Source organism: Lathyrus oleraceus, chromosome 4 (assembly GCF_024323335.1).
Source record: "Lathyrus oleraceus cultivar Zhongwan6 chromosome 4, CAAS_Psat_ZW6_1.0, whole genome shotgun sequence".
Taxonomy (NCBI): Eukaryota; Viridiplantae; Streptophyta; class Magnoliopsida; order Fabales; family Fabaceae; genus Lathyrus; species Lathyrus oleraceus.
In genome coordinates, this window is record NC_066582.1 from 157,996,482 (window position 1) to 158,010,700 (window position 14,219).

Genomic DNA, 14,219 nt, shown 5'->3' on the forward strand with positions numbered 1-14,219 from the left:
TAATTAAAGGAATGACTAAGGAAAGGGAGGTTGTCTGCAAGTTCCTTCAGTGTGAAGTATGTTGTACTTCACATAATTGGAGCTGCTAATTGGGTTCCAACCAATCACACTTCCAACATTGCTACAGGATTAGGTAAGTTTATTTATATTTTAGGGACCAAGTCAAGTTTTGATTTTGGTTCTTATGTCTTTGATCAAACTATGAAGCATGATGCCTCTTATGCTGTGAAGATGCCAATAGATTTTCCCTCATTAATATGTGGTGTTATTCTGAGTCAACACCCAAGTATCTTAATCAGTTCTGATAGTGTCTGCAAAAGAGACCCTTCTCTCTCATTAAATTATAGTTTGTTCACTGGGAAACATGTCCCATACATTGTCATGACATCTGGACAAACATCTTCTAAGCCCACTACTAGACCATGAATCCTTGCTGAGCTAAAAGATACCCGCAAGACCTTGGATGAAACTATCAAAAGTTGTATTGAGAGGAAAAGCAAGCTTGAAATTTTGATAAAGGCCTTGTCTGAAGAAGAAGGAATTTTGAAAGGTGATGGAACAAGTGAAGAAGGTGCAAATAAAGAAGGTTCTAATGCAAGTGATGATGAAGACATTACCAATAATGATGAGGAATGAAGCTCTTTGGTTCTTCTGTTCTTTTTGTGGGTTATTGATAACATGAAATTATATCATATTTTAGGACTTAATTCAATTAAATTATATTATTATTTATTTCAGTTCACTTCATTTTATTAGATATTACGCGGTATTTTCTTCCTATTTGTCTCAGGTGGTTTATTTGAAGCACAAGTAAAAATGAAAGAAAAGGAGGTGCAAAAAGGAGAGAAAATGAACCAAATATCAAAGCCCAGCCCAAAGCACAAAACACAGGTGTTGTGCCTGTGACGGACGTCACAGAGGCCGTGACGAGCGTCACGCCTTGCATACTCCTGTGACGGACGTCACACATGGTGTGACGAACGTCACACCATTCCCCTACATTTTTGGCGCAAGGAACGCTTCAGAGACGTTGAGGGAGAGTTGAGCCCTATATCCACGCCCAACTTTTATGCACGTTGAAGACCTTTGAAGCGGAGGCAGTTACTCAAGGCACCAATATAAATAGCCACTTTCCAAACCTAAAAGGGTTCCACGCTTTTCCACATTTTTCTTTGCCGTTTTCGCTTTTGCATATTTTCTTTTCCAGCAGCTTAGGCATTGTTTCTTTATTATTTTTACGAGTTCTACACTATTTCCCTTGCAATTTCTATTTTCCTTTTTAGCATTTAGTTAATTCTTTTCGCACAATAGTTTCTACACCGGAAACTATTGTGTATCTTTTTACCGGATCTAACCTTACGTTAGAATCTATTTTTTATTTCCTTCGTTTTAATTTGTTGTTTAATTGAAGAATCCAAGAACAAATCCTACCGGCTTGTGGTGGAGTGTTCAAGACTATTGTTTAACTCATTCAGGTTCTTTAATTATTATTTAATGCTTTGTTTTATTATTTATTTATATTATTTGCCTGGGATGAGTCTGTTTATGCATGATAAGTATTTAAGTTTGTTTAGCATGTCTGGCTAATTCGCTTAGATATCGGTATGTAAAGTAAGCGGAATAAGGAATCAAAACTAAGTCGGTTTAATTAAATTTAAAATTAAAATCACTCTTTTTACGGTCTCAATTTACAGGGTTAATAACAAAGGTTTTTACGAAAGTAAAAGACATAAAGAAGTTAAAATTAATAGAGCGAGAGTTTGAGGTTTTAACTGGACAGTGTAAATTAGACATTAATTCTAGATCAGGGCGAGAGCAAGTTTTAGAGTTAATTAAATTCTGATCTTTTCCAAAAAGTATTTTTAAAGATTGAATGTGAGGACGAGAGTTAAGCATTCGAATTTAATTATATAACCTAAGTCAACAGAGCGAGAGTTTGAGATAAGGGTGTTTAAACGGTTAGTGTTTTCTTAAAAAGAGTTTCTACGGATTCAATATTTTTCAAAAAATGGTTTTTGACTTAATTATAAGTGACAACTACATTAACATAAAATCATGGTTTATTCAACAAAGCGAGAGTTTGAGATAAAACTTTTAATCAATAAAGTCAACTGAAAAGATTTATTTTAAAACCAGGAAACCGACAAAGAATTAATTCCCTAATTACGACGAACTACATACCGATATCTGCTTTATTAATATTTAATCTAGATCTTAGTTTAGTTTTTAGCTTTTCCCCCAAACAATCAAACATTATCCACCTTAGCTTTACGAAGTAACCTTAGATAACGGTATATCGATTCATAAGTCCTTGTGGGATCGATATCTTTTAAAACTACGCGATAGAACTGTGCACTTGCAGTTTGTACCCCAAATTCGACTCACGAAGTCGAGCGATCAAGTTTTTGGCGCCGTTGCCGGGGACTTTTATTTAATCGATATCGTAACTCTTCTGTTACGCTGTAGAGACTAAGGTTTCTTTTTCTTTTCTTTCTATCGTCGATTTGTATGCCACACACTCGTTCACAAGGCGAGCCACTCTATTTACGAATCAACGATATCGAACTATATCTCCGAGTCTTACGACGAATTGGGGAATATCGTGCTGCAAACAATCTCCCTCCTGTAGAACTTCCTGATTTCAAAAACATTTTCCCTTCGATACCCGAGATGGCAGAACCAGCTCGTGCTCTTAGAGATTACGCCGCTCCATCACAAGATGAGCCGCATTCAAGTATTGCTCCACCCGCAATCGAAGTAAACAATTTCGAACTTAAACCTTCGTTGTTGCAGGCAGTGCAACAGAACCAATTCTCTGGAAATCCTACCGAGGATCCAAACCTTCATTTATCAGTATTTGTCCAATACGCTGATACTGTTAAAGCTAATGGTGTCACTTCAGAGGCAATTCGACTTCGTCTTTTTCCTTTCTCGTTAAGAGATAGCGCTAGAAAATGGCTTCAATCTCTTCCTTCCAACTCTGTCACCACATGGAACGAGTTGAAGAAAGTTTTTCTTGCCCGATACTTTCCGCCAAGCAAAACAGCTATGTTAAGAGCCCAGATAAACGGATTTAAACAGAAAGACAACGAGTCTCTTTTCGAAGCATGGGAAAGATACAAAGACATGATGAGACTTTGTCCACACCATGGTTTGGAAGACTGGTTAGTAATTCACACATTTTATAATGGTCTCTTGTACAACACAAGGTTAACAATAGACGCCGCTGCAGGTGGTGCACTAATGAACAAACCTTATGCTGATGCTTACCAGCTTATCGAGAGCATGGCCCAAAACCACTATCAGTGGGGAACCGAACAAACAATGGTGGAAAAACCTCAAACGAAAACTGGCATGTACGAGATAAGTAACCTTGATCATGTTAATGCAAAAGTGGATGCTCTGGTCCAGAAAATTGAAAGTTTAAATGTATCACCTCCAACCGCCGTGGTTGCTATAACTCAGAATTGCGAGGTCTGTGGAATCCAAGGTCACACTCCTACGGATTGTCAACTCTTAACAGGAATCCAAGCGGAGCAAGTAAACTACGCTCAAGGAAGCCCCTACTCGCATACCTATAACTCAAATTGGAAGAACCATCCAAACTTTTCATATAAGAGTAATAACGCTTTATACGCACCCGGACAATCTTCAAATCAAGCCCCAGCTATACCTCCGGGATATCAGAAACCGAACCCATCCATGCCTAACAATAACGCCCCTAGGAAATCCAACTTGGAAATCATGATGGAAAACTTTATAGCTTCCCAACAACAAACCAATAAAGATTTCTTAAACCAGAATGTACACACTGGAGAACAAATTAAACAATTAGCAAGTAAAGTAGATGCCCTGGCTACCCATAACAAAATGCTGGAAACACAAATATCACAAGTAGCTCAACAACAAGCGCCTACTGCTGCCCCAACTGGTACATTTCCTGGACAGCCCCAACCTAACCCGAGAAGCCACGCTCATGCAATTATATTAAGAAGTGGAACGGAAGTGGAAGGACCGTCTGATCCAAGGATGGAAAACCAAAACTTTCAAAAGTCAGCTGAGGAAGAAAATAGACCTAAGGAGAAGGAAGAGAGTAATAAGGAAACCATAGAAAAGAAGGAACCTTATGTACCTCCACCACCTTACAAACCGCCGATCCCTTACCCTCAAAGGCTTATTAAGACCAAAGATGCGGGCCAATTTAAAAAATTTGTTGATCTCCTTAAACAATTAAATGTTACAATCCCGTTCACCGAAGCGATTACGCAGATGCCCTCATATGCCAAATTCTTAAAAGAAATTCTTTCTAATAAAAGGAAACTTGAAGATAGCGAAACCGTTACACTCCCTGCCGAATGTAGCGCTATAATCCAAAACATGCCTCCTAAACTCAAGGATCCGGGTAGTTTCTCTATACCCTGTCACATAGGAAAATTTGTCATCGACAAAGCCTTATGCGATTTAGGAGCCGGAATTAGTGTTATGCCTTTATCCATATGTAAGAAACTGGAAATGGGAGAATTAAGACCAACCAAAATGTCTGTGCAACTAGCAGATCGTTCCATCAAATATCCTGTAGGAATTCTTGAAAACGTTCCCGTACGCATAGGTCAATTCTACATTCCAACTGATTTTACAATTATGGACATTAGAGAAGATGATATTACACCCATTATACTGGGAAGACCGTTCTTAGCAACTGCCGGTGCAATCATAGACGTAAAACGAGGACGACTCACCTTCGAAGTAGGTGAAGAGAAAATTGAGTTCATTCTTTCCCAATTCTTGAAAGCACCTGCAATAGAAGATACATGTTACTTCATGGATATCATCGATAAATGCATAAAAGAAGCAGAGTTAGTAGAAGACAAATCATCCGACTATCTTGTAGAAGACAAATTTAACCAATGTTTAGCAATAACACCGGACCCTACGCAGTGTCTTAACAAACCAACCCTTGACCTGAAAACACTTCCCAAAAATCTGAGATATGAATTCCTAGACTTAGAACTTGAACGACCTGTGATAGTTAATGCAGACCTAGGAAGACTCGAAACGGAAAAACTCCTACATATTTTAAGAAAGTATCCAACCGCACTAGGTTACAACATCACCGATCTTAAAGGAATAAGTCCTTCTATTTGTATGCACCGCATCATGCTAGAAGAAGACTGTAAAACCTCTAGGGAACACCAGAGGAGACTAAATCCGATCCTGAGTGAGGTAGTGAAGAAGGAAATAACCAAGTTATTAGAAGCAGGTATTATATATCCTATATCTGATAGCAAATGGGTTAGTCCTGTACACGTAGTACCAAAGAAAGGAGGCATAACCGTTATTGAAAACGAAAAAGGGGAAACTATAACCAAACGAATCGAATCGGGATGGAGAATGTGCATTGACTATAGGAAACTAAACAAAGCAACCCGAAAAGATCATTTCCCTTTACCGTTCATTGATCAGATGTTAGAACGATTAGCAAAACATTCACATTTCTGTTATCTAGACGGTTATTCAGGCTTCTTTCAAATACCCATTCACCCTGATGACCAAGAAAAGACAACATTCACATGCCCTTTTGGTACCTTCGCTTATAGACGAATGCCGTTTGGCCTGTGTAATGCTCCTGCAACTTTTCAAAGATGCATGATGGCAATTTTCGTCGACTTTCTCGAAAACATCATGGAAGTATTTATGGATGACTTTTCCGTATGCGGACAAAGTTTTGAAGAATGCCTTGAAAACCTAGAAAGAGTTCTTGAGCGATGTGTAAAAGTAAACTTAGTACTTAACTGGGAGAAGTGCCACTTTATGGTACAAGAAGGAATTGTTTTAGGACACATCATATCAAATAGAGGAATTGAAGTAGACAAAGCCAAAATAGAGGTAATCGAAAACCTTCAACCCCCAAGAACCGTGAGAGAAGTACGAAGCTTCTTAGGACACGCCGGTTTTTACCGACGATTCATCAAAGACTTCTCTAAAATAACTAAACCTTTAACCGGACTATTGATGAAAGATGCTGAATTCATATTCGACGATAACTGTTTAGAAGCATTTCAAACGCTTAAGCAAGCATTGATCTCCGCACCCATAATGCAGACACCCGACTGGAATGAACCATTCGAAATAATGTGTGATGCCAGCGATTATGCTGTAGGTGCTGTTTTAGGACAACGAAAGGATAAAAAGCTTCACGTTATATATTACGCAAGTAGAACCCTAGATGAAGCGCAGATGAATTACGCCACTACCGAGAAAGAACTCCTAGCAGTTGTATTTGCGCTAGATAAATTTCGTTCTTACTTGGTCGGAGCCAAAATAATAGTTTACACTGATCACGCTGCTATCAAGTACCTCTTAACAAAAAAGGATGCTAAACCTAGACTCCTAAGATGGATCTTGTTGCTACAAGAGTTCGATTTAGAAATCAAAGACAAGAAAGGAACTGAAAACGTAGTAGCAGACCACCTCTCTAGACTTGAGAACCTTGAACCGGAAAGAACATCAATTAATGATGATTTCTCGTACGATAAACTTATAGCTACTTTGGAAGAGAATAACTCTGACAAACAAGTAGAAACCACCTTAGCTATATCTGTCACACCATGGTACGCTGATCTCGTCAATTATTTAGCTGCCGGAATAGTTCCACCTACTTTATCTTACCAGCAGAAGAAACGATTCTTCTACGACATAAAACACTATTACTGGGATGATCCCTTACTTTTCAAAAGGGGCCCCGATGGTATTTTCCGTCGATGTATACCCGAAGAAGAGGTAGAAAATATAATCCAACATTGCCACTCAGCTCCTTATGGTGGACACACAAGTACATCCAAGACCTGCTCTAAAATCCTACAAGCCGGCTTTTATTGGCCAACTATATGGAAGGACGTACATGCGGCTATTAAGGAATGTGACAGATGTCAACGCACAGGAAACATATCTAGACGTGACGAGATGCCACAAAAAGGTATTTTGGAAGTAGAGATTTTCGACGTGTGGGGAATAGACTTCATGGGACCTTTTCCATCCTCTTTCGGTAACAAATACATACTCGTGGCAGTTGACTACGTATCAAAATGGATCGAAGTTATAGCTTCTCCAACAAATGACACCCGAGTAGTAACTAGACTCTTTAAGAATGTAATATTTCCGAGATTTGGCATCCCAAGAATAGTAGTCAGTGATGGTGGATCGCACTTTATATCCAAGGTACTCGAAAAACTATTGTTTAAATATGGCGTGAGACATAGGGTAGCGACACCTTACCACCCTCAGACCAGTGGACAAGTGGAAGTATCTAACAGAGAAATCAAGCAAATACTAGAAAAAACAGTCGCCACTTCAAGGAAAGACTGGTCATTGAAATTACCAGAAGCTTTGTGGGCATACCGAACTGCTTATAAAACTCCCATAGGGACGACCCCATTTAAGCTCATTTATGGAAAATCCTGTCACCTCCCGGTAGAATTAGAATATAAAGCCTATTGGGCTATTAGAAATCTGAATTTAAACTATAAGGCCGCCGGCGAAAAGAGAATCCTTGACATAAACGAATTAGAGGAACTCAGAAGAGACGCCTATGAAAATGCCAGAATCTACAAAGAAAGAACAAAACAATGGCATGACAAGCGTATATCAAGGAAAATCTTCAAGCAAGGCGACGCAGTCCTTTTATTTAACTCTAGACTAAAGTTATTCCCGGGAAAACTACGATCCAGATGGTCAGGTCCTTTTCATATCACTAACATCTTTCCCAGTGGAGCGATAGAAATTAAAGGCAAATCCACAGAACCGTTCACCGTAAACGGGCAACGTCTAAAACACTATCACTATGTGGAAACCAACGAAGATTCGCAAATCCTACACTTAGACGAAATGCCTCCAGGATTAATAGATTATATTTAACAGTTTCTTTGTCGAGCTTGCGACATTTAAACAAAGCGCTTAGTGGGAGACAATCCACAATTATTTTATTATTTCCTTACATTATTATTATTATTTTTCTACTTTTTCCTTAATTATTCTTTTAATTTATGTTTAGTATTCATTCTTAATCTATTTTAATTTATTAAAAAACTTTTCTCTTCTTTCGGCATTTGGCCAAATCCTAACTAAAACTCATGTTTTTCTTTTCTTTAGCTAATACTAACCAGATGGGACATATTGATCGTATGGGTATCAAATTCAGAGGGATAGCTCAGAAACAAAAGTTCGACGAACTAGCCACTAGAGAGATGCTACCTAGTTTATATGCTGATGATTGGGCTATGACTGCCCTTGGACTAAGAGAAAGTGTCCTGTATTTGCTGAATCAGATAGGATGGGAGACATCCCCTATCCTAAGACATTTCGCCACCTACCGGAGACTAACACTAGAATTCCTCAGCTCATTAATCTATCTACCCAGCCATGGAAAAGGAATTAGCAGAGGTTTTATCCAGTTCAGAATGTTCAACATGGAGTACCAATTTAATATTAGAGACTTTACCAACCTATTGGGTTTTCCTACCTCCTTTGACACATTCACAGTAAGCGAGGAAGAACTTTTTGAGTATAGAGAACTTGAACACTTTTGGGGTAGTTTGACTGGGAATGGTGAGCCCGAGGACCATGAGTTTCTCTCTGGAAACATTCATAACCCAGCTTTCCGTTACTTCCATGGGATCCTGACCCACACCTTATTTGGAGAGAAGCCAAATAGCACTTCAGTTTCACGTGATGAACTCTTCATCATATTCTGTGCTTCCCAGAACTGTCCAGTAAATGGTGCCACCTTTATGCTAGCAAATTTAGACCACCTTATCCAAGATGAGCGAGCACCTATTAGAATAGGCGGTCTGATAACCATGATTGGTAACGCTATCGGGTTACGTCAGTCGATTCTCGACCTAAGCCCTTTTTGTGGCATTACTACTATGAGTATACCCTTCCTCTTCAACACCTTGTTTATAGCAAACCTAGGATCTGATGAGTTTGAGCTTATTATTAATAACCAGGTTCTTTGCCTATTTACCTTACCCGATCCTAGGACTAGTGTTCATAACCGCAACAACTGGCTCTACAATCTGAACGAAACCCCCACTCCTGCTAGATCCACTGAATCCATCCAGGACTATGAGATTTGTGATGACCAGATCCCTTATGCCGAATCCGACCCTCGGACACCATCCGGCTATTATGATATTGACCCTCCTCCTCAGCTTGTTCAGACCGAAGAATCAGCAATACCCGACCTCCGACATCATATGCCCGGAACTGATTATAACACCGCCATTGAAGCTTTGATGTTAGAACAAGATGCCCTCAGAGAAGAGTTTACTGAAATGAGACACGAAGTTCTAGGATACATGAGCAGTATGACAAATTAGTTTCACGAGTTGTTATACCGTGTTACCTCTTTTGCTCCTCCGGCCAGAGATCGTGCAGATGGATAGAAATTATTTTCTTAGTTATTTAGTTTTAAGTTAGATTATTCATTAATGTTATTTGAATTCATGTTCGCATTTGTTTCCCTTTCGCATTTTTTGTTTTTCTTTCCAATATTACATTATGAGCATTTTATTGAAGCTATTTATTTAATTTTATTATGCAATAGCTATTATATTCTCTACTGTTGCTACCTATAACTTATTGAATTATTCATGCACTATTATGCAAAGTAGAATAGCATGCAAGATAAATTAATTAGCAAAATAAAATAATCTAAAAGCAAAACAAAATAATAAAAATAACTACATTACCAAGGTAATTCTGTAGAACGCTACTGAAGCCTTGCCAAACAGAAAGTGTGACGAGCGTCACACAATCTATGACGGACGGCACGCCAAGTGCCTGTTACGATCGTCACACCCCTGTGACGAGCGTAACACCTTTCTGACTAGGTGAACGTTACATAGCCGTTGGAGACGAACGTTACACCCTTCAATTTTTTATCTTCCCCATTTATTCACATTTACCCACATCTATTTACTTTTCAACCACTCTTTTTTTTCCAACTTCCAAATTCTTTTCCTATAAATACCCATCAAAACCTCCCTTCATTCACCACAAACCATTCTCTCCTATCAAATACATTTCTTTTCTTTCCAAATTACTCCTTCAAATTCATTCATCACTATGGCGGGAAATCAGAATTTTGGAAATATCATCTTCCGATCCAATGATGAAAATTATCAAAGGGAGCAATTCGAGCGTTTCCAACAGCGAGGCGTCGTCTCCACCAGATACCCTGATTTTACTTGTTTACACCAATTAGGATTACTCCAAGGTATCGAATGGATGCTCCGTCAAGCCGACTTAACCTTTCTATGCACCCATAACCAACCCACATACCCCTCCCTAACCTTAGAATTCTTAAGTTCATACGCATACACCACTTCCGCCGGTGTAGACGAATTTTTAACCGGCACCGCAACCTTCCGAATGTTCAACACCGAGTACTCCTTAACCCAAAGCCAATTGAGTACCATGCTACAATTTCCCACAGAAGGTCAGGTCTACCCCAGAATCCCTCCCGAAATAAACTGGAGCACAGTTTCCGTTTCAACCCTTTTTAAGAAAATATCCGGTCTAGATGCCTACAACTGGGAAGAACTCCTTCTTTCCCACATACATAACCCAACCATCCGATATTTTCTCCGGATCCTACAAAACACAGTTTTTGGAAGACCAAACAACAGTAAGGTCAACGCAAAAGAACTATTCTTCCTCGAATGCGTCTTCGAACCGACTGCTAAGGTAAACGCTACCTCTTTTCTATTTCATCATATCCGCACCTTATGTGCTAGAGGCCGCCAACCCTTTGTAATTGGTGGATTAATCACCACCATTGCACTTGGCTTAAACTTAGGGGACCGACTCCAAACCTTAGAATCTCTACCTCCCCTATTTATGGACATCAACTACTGTCGATCCAGCCGCATGATTAAGAATAGAGTAGGAGGAGGATATTATCTTATGGTGAACAACCAGGCCATCCCAAGCGTTGTCCTACCCAACATGGCCCTGACCGATGTCACAAACCGCAACCGCCTCCTCTATGATCTAAATGCTCCCGAAGCCACCGAGCCTTCACAAGCAAACCCGCCCACAGACGAGTTTGAAGAAATGGAGCAAGGTGACCAACCTCCTGCACAACAATCAGTCCCGCTCAACCCTTCCGATAATGCAACTGGCCCATCTTCACGTCGTCGACGAAGAAGGCCTGCAACCAACGACGACATCATGGATGTTATTGATGGTATGCAAGCACAGAATGTCGAGATGATGCAAATGATGCGTCAAATGCAACAACAACAGGATGCTAGGACTGCCATAACCGACCAGCGGTTTACTGAGTTGTTCAGCAGATTTGACAACTTAGACATACGTCAACGATCACCTGGCCCAAGAACACGAGGCGGAAGGCATAATTAGTTGTAGTTTCTTTTTCCTTTCCCTATTGTATTTCCTTCCCTTCAAACATTGAGGACTATGTTTAATTTAAGTATGGGGGGGAAAACCATGTTCTTTCTATTTCCATTTTTTTCAAGTATGTACCTTTCCTTTCATTGTTATTTCTTTGTTTTAAAAAAAAAAATATATATATATATATATATATATATATATATATATATATATATATATATATATATATATATATATATATATATATATATATATATATATATATATATATTATTTTAAGTTAAGTCCCGAGTGTGAACAAATTTCTATTACCTATTCCCTCAAATTTTCATGAGCCACAACAAAAATTCAACACCCAATAAGTATAAAGGTTGCTCATTTTATCGAACTTGAGACGAATTAAGACAAAGACTACTGCCGCCAAACACTCTAAACAAGCCTCAACACGTTAGATCAGGATAAGTACCTATTATACCAATCCCTTGAACTTTTATAGTAACCCCAAGTAGTTTATACAAGAAGTCAGCACCATCTTAATAGCAAACTACGTGGAGGGCCGATGAATATAAGTGAATGATTCCCAAAAGTAACATAAAAAATATATATATCAGAAAATGCACTAATTAAGTTGGGTGATCCTTACCAGATCATTTAATCTAAAGGTTGCAATCATACAAAAGCATAAGATGAAAGATCCATTATGAGTTGGTTCAGCAGGTTTCTGGTACTGAACTTGGTAGGGCGGACTACGGTCCGATCCCCCGCAATTTGCAATGGACTGAATAACGAAGTTATCCGACTTATGTACCAGAACTTCAAGCTAAAAAGGGAATCAGAATCGCTAACCGGTTACTCCACTATGTGCGCGAAAAGATAAAGGGCTTAATGTGATTTCGCTAGAATGAAAACGGGTGAAATAAGAGTGAAGGAACTAGGATAGCTATCATAGTGTACTTGAACTGATTTGCATAAGGTGGGGTTATCTAGGTTGTGACGGTGGTTGTTGATGTCAAGATTTAACTCAAGTTACCTCTAAACAAAGTTTACATGCAGCCTAATACGAATTGACGTGTGTTTTGAAATTTCATCTGGCTAAAAGTCTTAACAAGTTCTATACTGTATTTTGCTTGAGGACAAGCAAAGATCTAAGTATGGGGGAGTTTGATAACATGAAATTATATCATATTTTAGGACTTAATTCAATTAAATTATATTATTATTTATTTCAGTTCACTTCATTTTATTAGATATTACGCGGTATTTTCTTCCTATTTGTCTCAGGTGGTTTATTTGAAGCACAAGTAAAAATGGAAGAAAAGGAGGTGCAAAAAGGAGAGAAAATGAACCAAATATCAAAGCCCAGCCCAAAGCACAAAACGCAGGTGTTGTGCCTGTGACGGACGTCACAGAGGCCGTGACGAGCGTCACGCCTTGCATACTCCTGTGACGGACGTCACACATGGTGTGACGAACGTCACACCATTCCCCTACATTTTTGGCGCAAGGAACGCTTCAGAGACGTTGAGGGAGAGTTGAGCCCTATATCCACGCCCAACTTTTATGCACGTTGAAGACCTTTGAAGCGGAGGCAGTTACTCAAGGCACCAATATAAATAGCCACTTTCCAAACCTAAAAGGGTTCCACGCTTTTCCACATTTTTCTTTGCCGTTTTCGCTTTTGCATATTTTCTTTTCCAGCAGCTTAGGCATTGTTTCTTTATTATTTTTACGAGTTCTACACTATTTCCCTTGCAATTTCTATTTTCCTTTTTAGCATTTAGTTAATTCTTTTCGCACAATAGTTTCTACACCGGAAACTATTGTGTACCTTTTTACCGGATCTAACCTTACGTTAGAATCTAGTTTTTATTTCCTTCGTTTTAATTTATTGTTTAATTGAAGAATCCAAGAACAAATCCTACCGGCTTGTGGTGGAGTGTTCAAGACTATTGTTTAACTCATTCAGGTTCTTTAATTATTATTTAATGCTTTGTTTTATTATTTATTTATATTATTTGCCTGGGATGAGTCTGTTTATGCATGATAAGTATTTAAGTTTGTTTAGCATGTCTGGCTAATTCGCTTAGATATCGGTATGTAAAGTAAGCGGAATAAGGAATCAAAACTAAGTCGGTTTAATTAAATTTAAAATTAAAATCACTCTTTTTACGGTCTCAATTTACAGGGTTAATAACAAAGGTTTTTACGAAAGTAAAAGACATAAAGAAGTTAAAATTAATAGAGCGAGAGTTTGAGGTTTTAACTGGACAGTGTAAATTAGACATTAATTCTAGATCAGGGCGAGAGCAAGTTTTAGAGTTAATTAAATTCTGATCTTTTCCAAAAAGTATTTTTAAAGATTGAATGTGAGGACGAGAGTTAAGCATTCGAATTTAATTATATAACATAAGTCAACAGAGCGAGAGTTTGAGATAAGGGTGTTTAAACGGTCAGTGTTTTCTTAAAAAGAGTTTCTACGGATTCTATTGTTTTCAAAAAATGGTTTTTGACTTAATTATAAGTGACAGCTACATTAACATAAAATCATAGTTTATTCAACAGAGCGAGAGTTTGAGATAAAACTTTTACTCAATAAAGTCAACTGAAAAGATTTATTTTAAAACCAGGAAACCGACAAAGAATTGATTCCCTAATTACGACGAACTACATACCGATATCCGCTTTATTAATATTTAATCTAGATCTTAGTTTAGTTTTTAGCTTTTCCCCCAAACAATCAAACATTATCCACCTTAGCTTTACGAAGTAACCTTAGATAACGGTATATTGATTCATAAGTCCCT

At 38.4% G+C, this 14,219-nt stretch overlaps 1 pseudogene; it reads right to left on the bottom strand.

Moving 5' to 3' along the window:
• Positions 1-3,055: 3,055 nt before the first annotated feature.
• On the bottom strand, positions 3,056-3,155 carry LOC127077372 (uncharacterized; annotated as a pseudogene).
• Between the last annotated feature and the right edge of the window lie 11,064 nt (positions 3,156-14,219).